The sequence below is a fragment of the Salvelinus namaycush genome, chromosome 15 (assembly GCF_016432855.1).
Source record: "Salvelinus namaycush isolate Seneca chromosome 15, SaNama_1.0, whole genome shotgun sequence".
Classification (NCBI taxonomy): Eukaryota; Metazoa; Chordata; class Actinopteri; order Salmoniformes; family Salmonidae; genus Salvelinus; species Salvelinus namaycush.
Window position 1 is genome coordinate 2,580,008 of NC_052321.1, and position 19,284 is coordinate 2,599,291.

A 19,284-nucleotide genomic window follows, 5' to 3' on the forward strand; every position below is an offset into this window, starting at 1 on the left:
CCTACCACCCCTGTTATAGAGACTGACCCCACCACCCCAGCCCTGTTAGACAGACTGACCCCACCACCCCTGTTAAACAGACTGACCCCACCACCCCTGTTAGACAGACTGACCCCACCCCAGCCCTGTTAGACAGACTGACCCCACCAGCCATGTTAGACAGACTGACCCCACCCCAGCCCTGTTAGACAGACTGACCCCACCACCCCAGCCCTGTTAGACAGACTGACCCCACCAGCCATGTTAGACAGACTGACCCTACCCCAGCCCTGTTTGACAGACTGACCCCACCACCCCAGCCGTGTTAGACAGACTGACCCCACCCCAGCCCTGTTAGACAGACTGACCCCACCACCTCAGCCCTGTTAGACAGACTGACCCCACCAGCCCTGTTAGACAGACTGACCCCACCCCAGCCCTGCTAGACAGACTGACCCCACCCCAGCCCTGTTAGACAGACTGACCCCACCACCCCTGTTAGACAGACTGACCCCACCCCAGCCCTGTTAGACAGACTGACCCCACCCCAGCCCTGTTAGACAGACTGACCCCACCCCAGCCCTGTTAGACAGACTGACCCCACCACCCCTGTTAGACAGACTGACCCCACCACCCCAGCCCTGTTAGACAGACTGACCCCACCCCAGCCCTGTTAGACAGACTGACCCCACCCCAGCCCTGTTAGACAGACTGACCCCACCACTGCTGTTAGACAGACTGACCCCACCAGCCCTGTTAGACAGACTGACCCCACCACCCCAGCCCTGTTAGACAGACTGACCCCACCAGCCCTGTTAGACAGACTGACCCCACCACCCCTGTTAGACAGACTGACCCCACCACCCCTGTTAGACAGACTGACCCCACCCCAGCCCTGTTAGACAGACTGACCCCACCACCCCTGTTAGACACACTGACCCCACCACCCCAGCCCTGTTAGACAGACTGACCCCACCCCAGCCCTGTTAGACAGACTGACCCCACCCCAGCCCTGTTAGACAGACTGACCCCACCAGCCCTGTTAGACAGACTGACCCCACCACCCCAGCCCTGTTAGACAGACTGACCCCACCACCCCAGCCCTGTTAAACAGACTGACCCCACCCCAGCCCTGTTAGACAGACTGACCCCACCACCCCAGCCCTGTTAGACAGACTGACCCCACCCCAGCCCTGTTAGACAGACTGACCCCACCCCAGCCCTGTTAGACAGACTGACCCCACCCCAGCCCTGTTAGACAGACTGACCCCACCCCAGCCCTGTTAGACAGACTGACCCCACCACCCATGTTAGACAGACTGACCCCACCACAGCCCTGTTAGACAGACTGACCCCACCACCCCTGCCCTGTTAGACAGACTGACCCCACCACCCCTGTTAAACAGACTGACCCCACCCCAGCCCTGTTAGACAGACTGACCCCACCACCCCAGCCCTGTTAGACAGACTGACCCCACCACCCCTGTTAAACAGACTGACCCCACCCCAGCCCTGTTAGACAGACTGACCCCACCACCCCAGCCCTGTTAGACAGACTGACCCCACCACCCCTGTTAAACAGACTGACCCCACCCCAGCCCTGTTAGACAGACTGACCCCACCCCAGCCCTGTTAAACAGACTGACCCCACCCCAGCCCTGTTAGACAGACTGACCCCACCACCCCAGCCCTGTTAGACAGACTGACCCCACCAGCCATGTTAGACAGACTGACCCCACCACCCCAGCCCTGTTAGACAGACTGACCCCACCACCCCAGCCCTGTTAGACAGACTGACCCCACCACCCCAGCCCTGTTAGACAGACTGACCCCACCACCCCTGTTAGACAGACTGACCCCACCAGCCCTGTTAGACAGACTGACCCCACCCCAGCCCTGTTAGACAGACTGACCCCACCAGCCCTGGCCCTGAGAAGCGAGACCAATAAACCAAATCATGAGAAAACAAAAATATAATTACTTGACACATTGGGAAGAATTAACAAAAAAACTGGAATGCTATTTGACCCTAAACAGAGGGCAGAGTACCTGACCTCTGGGAAATGTAAAATTAAGAAAATCCTTGACTATGTACAGACTCAGTGAGCATAGCCTTGCTATTTAGAAAGGCTGCCGTAGGCAGACCTGGCTCTCGAGAGAAGAAAGACCATGTACTCACTGCCCACAAAATGAGGTGGAAACTGAGCTGCACTTCCTAACCTCCTGCCAAATGTATGACCATATTAGAGACACATCCATTGTGAAAAGTATGTGGACACTGCTTTAAATTTGTGGATTTAGCTATTTCAGTCACACCCGTTGCTGACAGGTGTATAAAATCGAGCACACAGCCATGCAATCTCCATAGACAAACATTGGCAGTAGAATGGCCTTACTGAAGAGCTCAGTGACTTTCAACGGGCACCGTCATAGGATGTCACCTTTCTAACAAGTCAGTTCGTCAAATTTCTGCCCCGGTCAACTGTAAGTGCTGTTATTGTGAAGTGGAAACGTCTAGGAACAACAACGGCTCAGCTGCAAAGTGGAAGGCCACACAAGCTCACAGAACGGGACCGCCGAGCGCTGAAGCGCGTAAAAATCATCTGTCCTCGGTTACAACACTCACTACCGAGTTCCAAACTGCCTCTGGAAGCAACGTCAGCACAAGAACTGTTTGTCGGGAGCTTCATGAAATGGGTTTCCATGGCCGAGCAGCCGCACACAAGCCTAAGATCACCATGCGCAATGCCAAGCATCGGCTGGAGTGGTGTAAAGCTCGCCACCATTGGACTGGAGAAGTGGAAACACGTTCTCTGGAATGATGAATCACACTTCACCATCTGGCAGTCCGACGGACTAATCTAGGTTTGGCAGTTGCCAGGAGAACGTTACCTGCCCAAATGCATAGTGGCAACTGTAAAGTTTGGTGGAGGAGGAATAATGGTCTGGGGCTGTTTTCCATGGTTTCCTAGTCCCCTTAGATCCTAAGGGAATCTTAACACTACAGCATACAATGACATTTTAGACAATTCTGTGCTTCTAACTTTGTGGCAACAGTTTGGTGAAGGCCATTTCCTGCTTCCGCATGACAATGCCCCCTTGCACAAAACGAGGTCCATACAGAAATGGTTTGTCGAGATCGGTGTAGAAGACCTTGACTGGCCTGCACAAAGCCCTGACCTCAACCCAATCGAACACCTTTGGGATGAATTGGAACGCAGACTGCGAGCCAGGCCTAATCGCCCAACATCAGTGCTCGACCTCATTAATGCTCTTGTGGCTGAATGGAAGCAAGTCCCCGCAGCAATGTTTCAACATCTAGTGGAAAGCCTTCCCAGAAGAGTGGAGGCTGTTATAGCAGCAATGTTCCAACATCTAGTGAAAAGCCTTCCCAGAAGAGTGGAGGCTGTTATAGCAGCAATGTTCCAACATCTAGTGGAAAGTCTTCCCAGAAGAGTGGAGGCTGTTATAGCAGCAATCTGTTATAGCAGCAGCAGAGAGAGAGGGGCTAAAATATAGGGAGTAATATCTTCAATAATGCCAAGGATTTACATAAAATAGTCTCAACCTGGTTTAGAAGTAAAATAATGATTATTTCACCCCCCAAAAAAAGACCATGAAATTGCTCTGCATTTAAAGTTTATATTGTCTAGAATAGACAGTGTTCTCTAAAATAGTACAAATGCTGATATGCTTTGTTTAATTTCTCTTAAATTCCACCTAACCAAAAATAGAAATGAACCTGAAATAATGAAATATTCTACCAACTCAACGTCTTTGACATCGCGATATAACCTGATTCAAACGTTCAATTCAAAGTTCTTATTTAGCGTAAGATGTTCTCTCAACCTCTCCTTCAATGTGTTTTCGGGGATATGATTGTTTTAAAACGGTACTGGGATAAGAAATGGACTCGCAAAATTTTGAAAATATATTTATTGAATATGTCAATCAAAATATACAAACGTTTGATTTCACAAAGAGACTCTCATAAGAGCAATAAAGTAAGAAATATCGTTTAAATATAGAACTATACATCTATGAATTAAATATTTATACAGTAAGGGGTGGTGTGGTCCTTGGTCCCGTGTCTTGAGCGGTGTATACAGATGCCTGGTTCTGTGGTCCAAAACCGGTCAGCAGTAGTCAGGGAGCCCGTCTTTATCCACATCTTATCCGTCTGAGAAATCGATCTCCTCCGCCTCCTCCCCCAGACCTTGAGAACCAGGACTCTTCACTGGGGTGGCCAGGCCCAGTTTAACCAGCTTGTTCTGCTGTTGCTCCAGACTCTGCTTGCGCCATTTGATGCGTCGATTCTGGAACCACACTTTAACCTGAAAATAAGAAAAGGAATTTTGGTTTTAGGGATTTTTTTTTTTACGTTATAAACGTCAGTGCCAATCGTATTATCGTTCTCATTCTTAAAAAAAAACTATTAAATTGGGGCTTTGCTTTGGTTCAAAGAAAGTTTGCAGTTTGAGTTGGAATCTGGTTTGTACCTGAGCCTCTGTGAGCTGCAGACCCGACGCCAGAAGGAACCTCTCCGAGCCGACCATGTACTGTTGCCGGGCGAACTCCTTCTCCAGACGGTCCAACTGCTCGTTGGTGAAGCTGGTGCGCATCCGCTTGGATTTCCCTTCCTTGTGTTTGAATGAGTGGGACATTGATAGACCTGTTTCTGTGAAGGAATGAGATGGACAACAGTTTAAAACCCATGTCGGACTTTTCTTTAGGCCACTGTGTTTAGTTTGGATTATTGAATAAGTTAGAATGGCACGTTAGATTGACATTTACCGTGTGCGTAAAAGGCCCCATGGCATGACGCGTGGTGGGAGAACCGTGGACAGCAGTAGACAGAGTATCCGGGTTGTGTGTGACTGTGCACCGGCGTGTGCAGCATGTTGGGCGAGTAGAGGTACTGTGGCAGCGCTGAGCTCATCTGGGTCTGGAAGGGATGTAGTGGCGCTGTCGGTTGGTATTTGAGTCTACAGTGAATGGGACTCGTTCGGTCTATGTGTGTCTCCGACGGCTTGGCGAGCAGGGCATCAATGGTGAAAGATTTCCCGCTGGCAGGCTTGGTCGCCGCTGCGCACTGGCTGCTGCTGCGCTGTGGATAGAGCGAAGCGTAATGGCGCATGGCGGAGTACCCGTACGCTCCCGCTCCTGTTGGTCTGTTCGGTACTTGCATGCTGTCAGTCGTGATGGAAAAAGGAAAAGCGAAGAAAATAAAGTTAAAACGTATGTCCAAAGTAGGCTGTTTCTCCTGGTGCAGCGTAGAGTAGTACTGCTCCCAACTGAAACAGATCCCTCTTTATACCCTCCCCGAACCTCGAGGTGTCAACAGCCCCCCAGCGGGGCTTTGTCTTTCTAAGATGAGAGGAACGAGCATCCCAATAACCTATCCAATTCATTGATGGTGTAGTACAAGCTGGGACTGTCAAATACCCTAATAGGACAAGACTCTGGAAGCTCAAGCACTGTGGGGGTGGGTAGGGGATCTCAGAGGGTTTAGTGGGATACAAATTCTTGCGTGGATCTGAGCTCCGAATGTAATCATTACCGCTGGGAAGGCCTTGATGTCACCAAATCATCTTATTTGGTCCCTTTTAAATCAAAGCTAGCCGACAGATGCTGCAAGCAGCGGAACAAATAGCTTCACAATTGGAGGGCGACTTTAAAAAAAGCTGTAACGTTAAAATCACATTGTAGACAAGTCTGCTGCTCAATAGGAATTATAGGTAACAATGTCAGGACTTTATTCAGGGCTTCGTTTTGATTGAAGAAAATTACGTTTTTCCTACGAGTTTGGAGAAAATGTTCCGTTTAATTGTGTAGGTGCATTATATAGTTGTGTGATTTAGCCAATCACGTGTCTTTGTGCTTGTATAGGCCTATGATGAGCAATGGACTGAATCAAATAAAGGCCTACTAAAATCAAGAATAATTGACTTTTTTTATAACTATTTTCCTGAAACTATTCACTCTCATGTTTAAAGCTATTTTCCTGATAGTATCTCTCCTGAAGCTAATTATAATTACATAAAGACTGGTCGCTGTCCAAAGTGTGTCTTTTTACAGTTGTGGTGTCACCCTAAACTGGAATAACTAGTGGGGCATCGCACGGGGCGTCAGATTCAGCAGGTCGGGTGCGCTGACAGAGAGCCGCTGCTGGTTTACTAACACCTACGTCACTAATCGCAGTCAGTGCGTTAATCCACCACTTGATCTCTTCATTAAAACACAACACCGGTGACAGAGAGGTTTCTCTGCGTTGTGCGTCATAACCGTTAACTTGTATATAACAGTTACCACACAATTTAAAATATTCAAATATCATAAATGCTTTATTACATCTTTCATTGTAGTGATGAAATTCATTGTAGTGATGACAAAATCCGTTATAGCCCACAATTTTAGAGGACACAATTGGGCTGGGTTGACAGGAAATGCGCAAGAGAGCAGCTCCCCATTATTGGTTCTTCATTAGAGACTTAAAAAGCCTCATGAAAAGCATCGCGGCTTCTTTAAAAGTAAGTGATTTTCTTTCTTACACTACTTTAGGACAAAGCCTCCTCTTTCAACCTGGGATTATGACCCGCTCTGCAAACTCCACCAGCTTCATTTGGAAGCAGCTGAGAGCGTCACTGTGAGCTTTACATAACAGTTAAGACATATTTGAACAGTGAAGAGAACCGTTAGTCACTTTGACTTCAGAGCCATTGTATTAATTCTATGTAGCTGACACTATGATGCCTAATGAACAAGGCAAACAGCGGGTTTTTGTCGACTCGGCCTGAACAATGAAACGGTCTTCTGATGAGTCACCGGGCAGACCACCCACCCCAGCGTAGTTTTCACACTAGTAGAGCCCAAAACATCTGGGTCACTGTTTACTTAACCTTCACGGGCCTGAGAAAGTAGCATCAACTCCTCACACAGGCTTTTATCACAAATCACAATGATGTCAATGTCACTCAACTTCAGAATTGATCTTTAGTTAGACAGAGTAGACAGCAGTCCTGTCCACTCAACTGACGGGCAACTATAATCCCTCCAGCGGGGAGTCTGAGTGGGGACAGTGATGATTAGTATGGTCAAATGAAGATAATATATGATGTTGTTTGATGTAAAATGAGTAATGGTTCCTATAGGCTACTGCCAATTCAGAGAGGAGCTACCAAAGCAGTGATCAAGAGCAGCTCCTTGTGTATTGGAGCCAGACAGGAAATACACTCTGGCCCATTGTTCAAGAGACCTCTTTTCATAGTCATGGCCAGGGGACGGCCTTAACCACCTAAAATCTGACACCCTGAACGACCTAATCTCTGACACCCTTAACCACCTGAACTCTGACACCCTTAACCACCTGAACTCTGACACCCTTAACCACCTGAACTCTGACACCCTTAACCACCTGAACTCTGACACCCTTAACCACCTGAACTCTGACACCCTTAACCACCTGAACTCTGACACCCTTAACCACCTGAACTCTGACACCCTTAACCACCTGAACTCTGACACCCTTAACCACCTAAACTCTGACACCCTTAACCACCTGAACTCTGACACCCTTAACCACCTGAACTCTGACACCCTTAACCACCTGAACTCTGACACCCTTAACCACCTGAACTCTGACACCCTTAACCACCTGAACTCTGACACCCTGAACGACCTAATCTCTGACACCCTTAACCACCTGAACTCTGACACCCTTAACCACCTAAAATCTGACACCCTGAACGACCTAATCTCTGACACCCTTAACCACCTGAACTCTGACACCCTGAACCACCTGAACTCTGACACCCTGAACCACCTGAACTCTGACACCCTTAACCACCTGAACTCTGACACCCTTAACCACCTGAACTCTGACACCCTTAACCACCTGAACTCTGACACCCTTAACCACCTGAACTCTGACACCCTTAACCACCTGAACTCTGACACCCTTAACCACCTGAACTCTGACACCCTTAACCACCTGAACTCTGACACCCTTAACCACCTGAACTCTGACACCCTTAACCACCTAAACTCTGACACCCTTAACCACCTAATCTCTGACACCCTTAATAAACTCTGACACCCTTAACCACCTAAACTCTGACGCCCTTAACCACCTGAACTCTGACACCCTTAACCACCTAATCTCTGACACCCTTAATAAACTCTGACAACCTTAACCAACTGAACTCTGACACCCTTAACCACCTGAACTCTGACACCGTTAACAAACTCTGACGCCCTTAACCACCTAATCTCTGACACCCTTAACAAACTCCGACACCCTTAACCACCTAAACTCTGACACCCTTAATAAACTCTGACATCCTTAATAAACTCTGACACCCTTAATAAACTCTGACACCCTTAATAAACTCTGACACCCTTAACCACCTAAACTCTGACACCGTTAATAAACTCTGACACCCTTTTATGGCATTTTCCAAACAACGCAAATGTAGCACATTATCTATTTAACTGTTTCCATCACCTTTTATGATGTTTGTGTTTTGTGGACTATATTTCTCTTTCGTTTCCAACTGCTCAGGTGAAAAGCAGCTGGAGACAGGTGGTGTGACAACCAGTAGGCTCCTCCCCAATTGACACGTGATTTAATGAGAAAGCCCAGGAAGGCACTCTGAAGAGAAAGCCCAGAGAGGCACTCTGAAGAGAAAGCCCAGAGAGGCACTCTGAAGAGAAAGCCCAGAGAGGCACTCTGAATAGAAAGCCCAGAGAGGCACTCTGAAGAGAAAGCCCAGAGAGGCACTCTGAAGAGAAAGCCCAGAGAGGCACTCTGAAGAGAAAGCCCAGAGAGGCACTCTGAAGAGAAATCCCAGGAAGGCACTCTGAAGAGAAAGCCCAGAGAGGCACTCTGAAGAGAAAGCCCAGAGAGGCACTCTGAAGAGAAAGCCCAGAGAGGCACTCTGAAGAGAAAGCCCAGAGAGGCACTCTGAAGAGAACGCCCAGAGAGGCACTCTGAAGAGAAAGCCCAGAGAGGCACTCTGAAGAGAAAGCCCAGAGAGGCACTCTGAAGAGAAAGCACAGAGAGGCACTCTGAAGAGAAAGCCCAGAGAGGCACTCTGAAGAGAAAGCCCAGAGAGGCACTCTGAAGAGAAAGCCCAGAGAGGCACTCTGAAGAGAAAGCCCAGAGAGGCACTCTGAAGAGAAAGCCCAGAGAGGCACTCTGAAGAGAAAGCCCAGAGAGGCACTCTGAAGAGAAAGCCCAGAGAGGCACTCTGAAGAGAACGCCCAGAGAGGCACTCTGAAGAGAACGCCCAGAGAGTCACTCTGAAGAGAAAGCCCAGGAAGGCACTCTGAAGAGAAAGCCCAGAAAGGCACTCTGAAGAGAAAGCCCAGAGAGGCACTCTGAAGAGAAAGCCCAGAGAGGCACTCTGAAGAGAAAGCCCAGAGAGGCACTCTGAAGAGAAAGCCCAGAGAGGCACTCTGAAGAGAAAGCCCAGAGAGGCACTCTGAAGAGAAAGCCCAGAGAGGCACTCTGAAGAGAAAGCCCAGAGAGGCACTCTGAAGAGAAAGCCCAGGAAGGCACTCTGAAGAGAAAGCCCAGGAAGGCACTCTGAAGAGAAAGCCCAGGAAGGCACTCTGAAGAGAAAGCCCAGAGAGGCACTCTGAAGAGAAAGCCCAGAGAGGCACTCTGAAGAGAAAGCCCAGAGAGGCACTCTGAAGAGAAAGCCCAGAGAGGCACTCTGAAGAGAAAGCCCAGAGAGGCACTCTGAAGAGAAAGCCCAGAGAGGCACTCTGAAGAGAACGCCCAGAGAGTCACTCTGAAGAGAAAGCCCAGGAAGGCACTCTGAAGAGAAAGCCCAGAGAGGCACTCTGAAGAGAAAGCCCAGAGAGGCACTCTGAAGAGAAATCCCAGGAAGGCACTCTGAAGAGAAAGCCCAGAGAGGCACTCTGAAGAGAAAGCCCAGAGAGGCACTCTGAAGAGAAAGCCCAGAGAGGCACTCTGAAGAGAAAGCCCAGAGAGGCACTCTGAAGAGAAAACCCAGAGAGGCACTCTGAAGAGAAAGCCCAGAGAGGCACTCTGAAGAGAACGCCCAGAGAGTCACTCTGAAGAGAAAGCCCAGAGAGGCACTCTGAAGAGAAAGCCCAGAGAGGCACTCTGAAGAGAAAGCCCAGAGAGGCACTCTGAAGAGAAAGCCCAGAGAGGCACTCTGAAGAGAAAGCCCAGAGAGGCACTCTGAAGAGAAAGCCCAGAGAGGCACTCTGAAGAGAAAGCCCAGAGAGGCACTCTGAAGAGAAAGCCCAGAGAGGCACTCTGAAGAGAAAGCCCAGAGAGGCACTCTGAAGAGAAAGCCCAGAGAGGCACTCTGAAGAGAAATCCCAGGAAGGCACTCTGAAGAGAAAGCCCAGAGAGGCACTCTGAAGAGAAAGCCCAGAGAGGCACTCTGAAGAGAAAGCCCAGAGAGGCACTCTGAAGAGAAAGCCCAGAGAGGCACTCTGAAGAGAAAGCCCAGAGAGGCACTCTGAAGAGAAAGCCCAGAGAGGCACTCTGAAGAGAAAGCCCAGAGAGGCACTCTGAAGAGAACGCCCAGAGAGTCACTCTGAAGAGAAAGCCCAGGAAGGCACTCTGAAGAGAAAGCCCAGAGAGGCACTCTGAAGAGAAAGCCCAGAGAGGCACTCTGAAGAGAAAGCCCAGAGAGGCACTCTGAAGAGAAAGCCCAGAGAGGCACTCTGAAGAGAAAGCCCAGAGAGGCACTCTGAAGAGAAAGCCCAGAGAGGCACTCTGAAGAGAAAGCCCAGAGAGGCACTCTGAAGAGAAAGCCCAGAGAGGCACTCTGAAGAGAAAGCCCAGAGAGGCACTCTGAAGAGAAAGCCCAGGAAGGCACTCTGAAGAGAAAGCCCAGAGAGGCACTCTGAAGAGAAAGCCCAGAGAGGCACTCTGAAGAGAAAGCCCAGGAAGGCACTCTGAAGCACTGTCATCATAATCACAGTGCTGTAAGGGGCTGCTTTTGGCGCCTGATCGACACATTTAGCAGCCACTGTAAGCAGGCCCTTTCTTGTCCTTCCACACCTATCACTAACCATCACTAATGAGTTTATGAAGCCATTATAGAATGCCTCAGTGTCCAGCCTCTGTCACCTTACTGCTACTGTGGCCACTGGGTCGTTGTGCTGGGACAATAAGGAGCAATGGGCCTCAGGACTCAACTTGACTATGAATGGGGCTAGAATGAATGGACAGGTATGGTCCGTCTGGCTCCAATACACAACTAGACCCAGGCCCTGGTTCAACAGCTTTCAGTTTTATATGTGTAATGAATACATTGGAAATGTCCTCTCCCCTGTCACCTTTGATAAGACTCGATTTGAGGGTAAGTCGACGATGCCTGCATAAGGTCGTTGTTAACATGTCTTTGAGCTGGATCATGTGATATGTCATGACAGTTTATCACAACTGTTGTCCTATTGCTGGTCTGCACCATAAACATTTTTTTACAAAGCACGATAAACTGAAACCTTTAAAAGTGAAATTCTACACCCTTTTCCGTCCGTCATGCAATATGTATGGTTGAACCGGTAAGGTGACATAAGTTGTAAATAAACTGTAATTACATTTTTGGTGATGACAAAATGCTCTGTGTTTCACTTTGTGGAACTGTGAACTGTGGCTAGAAAAAAGCAGCATGTTTGGACACGCAGCCACTGCCTACATATTTGTCCAAGCCTGAAGAATACTAATGGTATTTGACTTTTGTGTGTTAGTGATACGAACATGTTCCTACATGTCAAGGTCATAGCGATAGATACATAGAGTATGTAAGACAGGTAGTTATGAGGCATGGCAGAGGTCTGGGTTTAAGGTTAGCCATGCTAGCATATTTACCCAGGTTTATCAGGATGTAGCTAAATGGGATACTGTTAACATATTTAACCAGGTTTATCAAGATGTAGCTAAATGGTATATGGTTAACATATTTACCCAGGTTTATCAAGGTGTAGCTAAATGGGATATGGTTAACATATTTAACCAGGTTGATCAAGGTGTAGCTAAATGGTATATGGTTAACATATTTAACCAGGTTTATCAAGGTGTAGCTAAATGGGATATGGTTAACATATTTACCCAGGTTTATCAAGGTGTAGCTAAATGGGATATGGTTAACGCTAGCTTGTGGCAGGTCTTTGGTTAGGTGACAGTGACTAGTTCAACTGTGGTTTACCTGAACTAGTTCACCTGCGGTTTACCTGAACTAGTTCACCTGTGGTTACCTGTACTAGTTCACCTGTGGTTTACCTGAACTAGTTCACCTGTGGTTACCTGAACTAGTTCACCTGTGGTTACCTGTACTAGTTCACCTGTGGTTACCTGTACTAGTTCACCTGTGGTTTACCTGAACTAGTTCACCTGTGGTTTACCTGTACTAGTTCACCTGTGGTTACCTGTACTAGTTCACCTGTGGTTACCTGAACTAGTTCACCTGTGGTTACCTGAACTAGTTCACCTGTGGTTACCTGTACTAGTTCACCTGGGTTTACCTGTACTAGTTCACCTGTGGTTACCTGTACTAGTTCACCTGGGTTTACCTGAACTAGTTCACCTGTGGTTACCTTTACTAGTTCACCAGTGGTTACCTGAACTAGTTCACCTGGGTTTACCTGAACTAGTTCACCTGTGGTTTACCTGAACTAGTTCACCTGTGGTTATCTGAACTAGTTCACCTGTGGTTACCTGTACTAGTTCACCTGGGTTTACCTGAACTAGTTCACCTGGGTTTACCTGAACTAGTTCACCTGTGGTTACCTTTACTAGTTCACCTGTAGTTTATCTGAACTAGTTCACCAGTGGTTACCTGAACTAGTTCACCTGTGGTTACCTGTAGGCCTGCTAGTTTGTCTGTTAGTGGGAGAGTTTGTAACATACAACATACAGTGGGGAGAACAAGTATTTGATACACTGCCGATTTTGCAGGTTTTCCTATTAACAAAGCATGTAGAGGTCTGTAATTTTGATCATAGGTACACTTCAACTGTGAGAGACGGAATCTAAAACAAAAATCCAGAAAATCACATTGTATGATTTTTAAGTAATTCATTTGCATTTTATTGCATGACATAAGTATTTGATACATCAGAAAAGCAGAACTTAATATTTGGTACAGAAACCTTTGTTTGCAATTACAGAGATCATACGTTTCCTGTAGTTCTTGACCAGGTTTGCACACACTGCAGCAGGGATTTTGGCCCACTCCTCCATACACACCTTCTCCAGATCCTTCAGGTTTCGGGGCTGTCGCTGGGCAGTGGCGTGCCGTGGGCCTGGGGCCTGGGCCTTCAGTGAGGTCCTACACAGTCCCACCCGAATTAATCCACCTCTTATTACCATCATTATGATGCCATGGCTCTAGACACTATACATTTAGACAGAAACGCAGTATAACCAGGCGTTGCGTCACCTTGAAATTGACAAATGGACATTTTTGGGTAAACAGTGTTTACCCAAAAACATGACACAATCAATGAGTCTTTTCAATATTTCCCTTCACCTTTTCATTGTGCAGCTCCGTTGCCCTGCGCGCTTGTTCGTTGAGCTGTAGATCCACTCCGGTGTCCCCAAAAGTTTTCAAAAGCACCATTGCTTCTAAGTGCCCAGCCGTACTTTGGTGTCTCGTTGCTGCCTTGGTTAGACAACTCAAGTTTGCAAAGCCAGTGTGGCTCCAAACACCAAATCGATCACTTGCAAATAATAGGCATTCCCAGCAGTACAGTTTGCAGTGCTTCTCGGAGCCTGTGAGCCATTGATAGCGCTCGTAGTTGGAACCCCTTTCCCGCCTGTGACAGGCTTTGTAGCGTCGGCGTCGGGCGACCTCTCCTTACAATGTCTAACTTTTCTTGAAAAGTTCGTCTTGAGAATGGCGTTATAATTATATCCTCGACCAAATCGATATCTTCTCCTCCTTCCGCCATTGTGGGTTGAAAAAACAGCTTAGTAGTACGCGAATTAATTCGTTTATCAAATTCAGTTTCCTAGTTCTGCATAGACCTGCCCATAGGACCTGCCTCTCAATATTGGTAATCCAATAAAAAGACGTGCACGCACTACGCCTGCTAGCTGGCTCCTGTGTAACACTGGAGCCAGCCAGCAGGCGTACAATAGCCAACTCTAAAGCTGATTGGTTGACACTAAATTTTCATTTCCATTCACTATAAGCTACAAGCGCCCGCACTGTTGATTCTGAAGGCCTGAGGGCAGATTTTAGACCCCTGGCAACACATGATGGCTGAATATGATTGGATAAAAGATCTAACATAAAGACCAGCCCTCCAAATCTCAACCTGGGGCTGGAAGCAGTGCAACCAAGAGGAAAGCTATGAAATGAAGAGTATAACTCTTACTCTGGGGAATAATTTAATACATATTTGTGGGAAAATATATTTAAAAAAAAAAATTATATTCTGATGATGTTTAGGCCAGCAGAGAAGGCCTTGCTGGCCCTGACGGCCCACCACTGTCGCTGGGCAATACGGACTTTCAGCTCCCTCCAAAATAGTGTATATCAACACCATGTGTTGAAAAATGTGAGATCCCACTGATTCCGCAGTGGTTCCGGTAGTTTCTTCGATTCCAAGTTGCTTTCAAACACCGACCTCTACTAGGATGTGTTCATGCAGAATCACCTGTACAGTAGCATGAAGGCAGGGACCAAAACACTCACAGATGACAGGGGTTGAATCCTGCCAAATACATGTTATTTAGAAAATCGTTTCATGTGACACTTTCTGAACATTGTTGTTCAAACAATGCATTTTATTTCTGAAGCATCCTTAATAACCCTAACCTAAAAAGAAGAGCATGATAGAAGGTGCCTGTAATGGTGGCTGACGATAGGCTACTAAGACCCCCCCATACTACTAAGACCCCCCCATACTACTAAGACCCCCCCATACTGCTAGACCCCCCCATACTACTAATACCCCCCATACTACTAAGACCCCCCCATACTACTAAGACCCCCCATACTACTAAGACCCCCCCATACTACTAAGACCCCCCCATACTACTAAGACCCCCCCATACTACTAGACCCCCCAATACTACTAAGACCCCCCCATACTACTAAGACCCCCCATACTGCTAAGACCCCCCATACTACTAAGACCCCCCATACTACTAAGACCCCCCATACTGCTAAGACCCCCCATACTACTAAGACCCCCCATACTACTAAGACCCCCCATACTACTAGACCCCCCATACTACTAAGACCCCCCATACTGCTAAGACCCCCCATACTGCTAGACCCCCCCATACTACTAATACCCCCCATACTACTAGACCCCCCATACTACTAAGACCCCCCATACTACTAATACCCCCCATACTACTAGACCCCCCATACTACTAAGACCCCCCATATTACTAAGACCCCCCCATACTGCTAGACCCCCCATATTACTAAGACCCCCCATACTACTAAGACCCCCCCATACTACTAAGACCCCCCCATACTACTAATCAATCAATCAAGTTTATTTTATATAGCCCTTCGTACATCAGCTAATATCTCGAAGTGCTGTACAGAAACCCAGCCTAAAACCCCAAACAGCAAGCAATGCAGGTGTAGAAGCACGGTGGCTAGGAAAAACTCCCTAGAAAGGCCAAAACCTAGGAAGAAACCTAGAGAGGAACCAGGCTATGAGGGGTGGCCAGTCCTCTTCTGGCTGTGCCGGGTGGAGATTATAACAGAACTATGCCAAGATGTTAAAAAATGTTCATAAGTGACAAGCATGGTCAAATAATAATCATGAATAATTTTCAGTTGGCTTTTCATAGCCGATCATTAAGAGTTGAAAAACAACAGGTCTGGGACAGGTGGCGGTTCCATAACCGCAGGCAGAACAGTTGAAACTGGAATAGCAGCAAGGCCAGGCGGACTGGGGACAGCAAGGTGTCATCATGCCCGGTAGTCCTGACGTATGGTCCTAGGGCTCAGGTCCTCCGAGAGAAAGAAAGAGAGAACGAGAGAATTAGAGAGAGCATACTTAAATTCACACAGGACACTGGATAAGACCCCCATACTACTAGACCCCTCATACTACTAAGACCCCCCATATTACTAAGACCCCCCATACTACTAAGACCCCCCATACTACTAAGACCCCCCATACTACTAAGACCCCCCATATTACTAAGACCCCCCATATTACTAAGACCCCCCATACTACTAAGACCCCCCATACTACTAAGACCCCCCCATACTGCTAAGACCCCCCATACTACTAATACCCCCCCATACTACTAAGACCCCCCCATACTACTAAGACCCCCATACTGCTAATACCCCCCCATACTACTAAGACCCCCCATACTGCTAAGACCCCCCCATACTGCTAAGACCCCCCATACTGCTAAGACCCACCATTAACCCATAGCTCGACTAACCGCTGTGCCACAGAGATTTGATGAATATTGGTGGAAATAATGTGTCAGATTGCCTTGTGGTTAGAGTGTTCAGCCAGTAACGGAAAAGTCGCTGGTTTGAACACTCGAGCCGACAAGGTGAAAGATCTGTCGATGTGCCCCTGAGCGAGGTCCTTAACCCATAGCTCCAGGGGCCGTACTACTATGCTGCCCTACAAAGGCAACACACATTAACTATGAATTTGGTCAAAAATCTTTGATCTGTTGAAATGGCCGGGTATATTATCTGATTAATGTAGTATTTAGTTTCCGGACACAAGAACAAGACAGTTGATCAGAATATATCATCTGTCTAGACAGAAAAATACTTTGAAGTCAGATTTAGCTCTAACAAGAAGGATGTAATTACTGTGTTTTGCCTTTGTAAGGCAGTATGGCTGACCTTGTAAAGCAAGACATTTCACTGCACTGAGCCAGTGTATATGTTTAGCCTTTGTAAGGCAGTAAATTAATAATAGTAATTATCAATCAGCATGTTCAAATACAGGCATGACATTTGTCACAAGCCGGCTCATAGCCTGTGACAAAAATGAGGGGACACGAACAGGTATAGGCCAAATTAAAAAGGTTCTTTATTCTACAACAAACTATTAACTTTAAACTAAGAAAAAGGAATGAGGTGTGGAAGTATCATGATGTAAGGTGTATGTAAAGTGCAGGGATGCGTGAATCTGTGTGTGTAAACATGACTGAGTGAAAACTATGTAAAACTACAAAGGAACAAACAAAACAGGATCATACCTGGAGGAGCAGAGAGAGAGAGAAGTGATTAGTGAAACAGTTTTATACCCTGAGCCCAGGTGGCTCCAATCACTAACGACCCTCCTCTGCCTGCAGGAGGAACCGTGACACATTTAAAAAAATATATAAATATTTTACCTTTATTTAACTAGGCAGGTCAGTTAAGAACAAATTCTTATTTTCAATGACGGCCTAGGAACAGTGGGTTAACTGGCTTGTTCAGGGGGCAGAACGACAGACTGTTACCTTGTCAGTTCGGGGATTTGATCTTGCAACCTTTCAGTTACAAGTCCAACACTCTAACCACTAGGCTACCTGCCGCCCCGAAATCACAATAAACATATTCAGTTTTATATATATAAAAAACTGAATATATTTGTGATTTCATCTGTCTAGACAGAAAACATATTCAGTGTTATACAAACATATTCAGTTTTTTATATATATAAAAAACTGAATATGTTTGTTGTGATTTCTGGGCGACAGGTAGCCTGGTATACTCAGTATATGTAGTAATATATATATATATACTGACACATACTGTATATTACTACATATATATATATATATATATATATATACTACATACACTGAGTATACTAAACATTAGGAACATGGACTCTACAAGGTGTGGAAAGCGTTCCACAGGGATGCTGACCCATGTTGACTCCAATGCTTCCCACTGTTGTGTCAAGTTGGCTGGATGTCCTTTGGGTCGTGGACCATTCTTGACACACATAGGAAACTGTTCAGTGTGAAAAAACCAGCAGCGTTGCAGTTCTTGACACAAACCGGTGCGTCTGGCACCTACAACCATAACCCGTTCAAAGGCACTTCAATATTTTGTCTTGCCCATTCACCCTCTGAATGGAACACATACACAATCCATGTCTCAATTGTCTCAAGCCTTTAAAATCCCACTTTAACCTGTCTCCCCCTCTTCATCTACACTGATTGAAGTGGATTTAACAAGTGACATCAGTAAGGAATCATAGCGTTCACCTGGATTCACCTGGTCAGTCTGTCATGGAAAGAGCAGGTGTTCTTAATGTTTTGACCTCTCTGTACATCACAATAAACATATTCAGCCAATAATCAATACATTACTAAATACATACACACTTTAATCGATAGTGTAGAACCCTGCATACAACAGAATTGGACCAGGTAACAACCCAGTAACTAAGTTGGGTAGACCGAACATAGTAAATGTAATTCCGAGACACTCCAATTTAGTATGAAATACTATGTTTCCTGTGGTATGTATTCATTTGTGGCTGTCATCTATTTGACATTATATGTCACCAATTACAATTCTTACAATACTGTACAGTCGTGGCCAAAAGTTTTGAGAATGACACAAATATTAATTTTCACAAAGTCTGCTGCCTCAGTTTGTTGATGGCAATTTGCATATACTCCAGAATGTTATGAAGAGTGATCAAATGAATTGCAATTAATTGCAAAGTCCCTCTTTGCCATGCAAATGAACTGAATCCCCCAAAAACATTTCCACTGCATTTCAGCCCTGACATAAAAGGACCAGCTGACATCATGTCAGTGATTCTCTCATTAACACAGGTGTGAGTGTTGACGAGGACAAGGCTGGAGATCACTCTGTCATGCTGATTGAGTTCGAATAACAGTCTGGAAGCTTCAAAAGGAGGGTGGTGCTTGGAATCATTGTTCTTCCTCTGTCAATCATGATTACCTGCAAGGAAACACGTGCCGTCATCATTGCTTTGCACAAAAATGGCTTCACAGGCAAGGATATTGCTGCCAGCAAGATTGCACCTAAATCAACCATTTATCGGATCATCAAGAACTTCAAGGAGAGCGGTTCAATTGTTGTGAAGAAGGCTTCAGGGCGCCCAAGAAAGTCCAGCAAGCGCCAGGACCGTCTCCTAAAGTTGATTCAGCTGCGGGATTGGGGCACCACCAGTACAGAGCTTGCTCAGGAATGGCAGCAGGCAGGTGTGAGTGCATCTGCACGCACAGTGAAGCGAAGACTTTTGGAGGATGGTCTGGTGTCAAGAAGGGCAGCAAAGAAGCCACTTCTCTCCAGGAAAAACATCAGGGACAGACTGATATTCTGAAAAAGTTACAGGGAT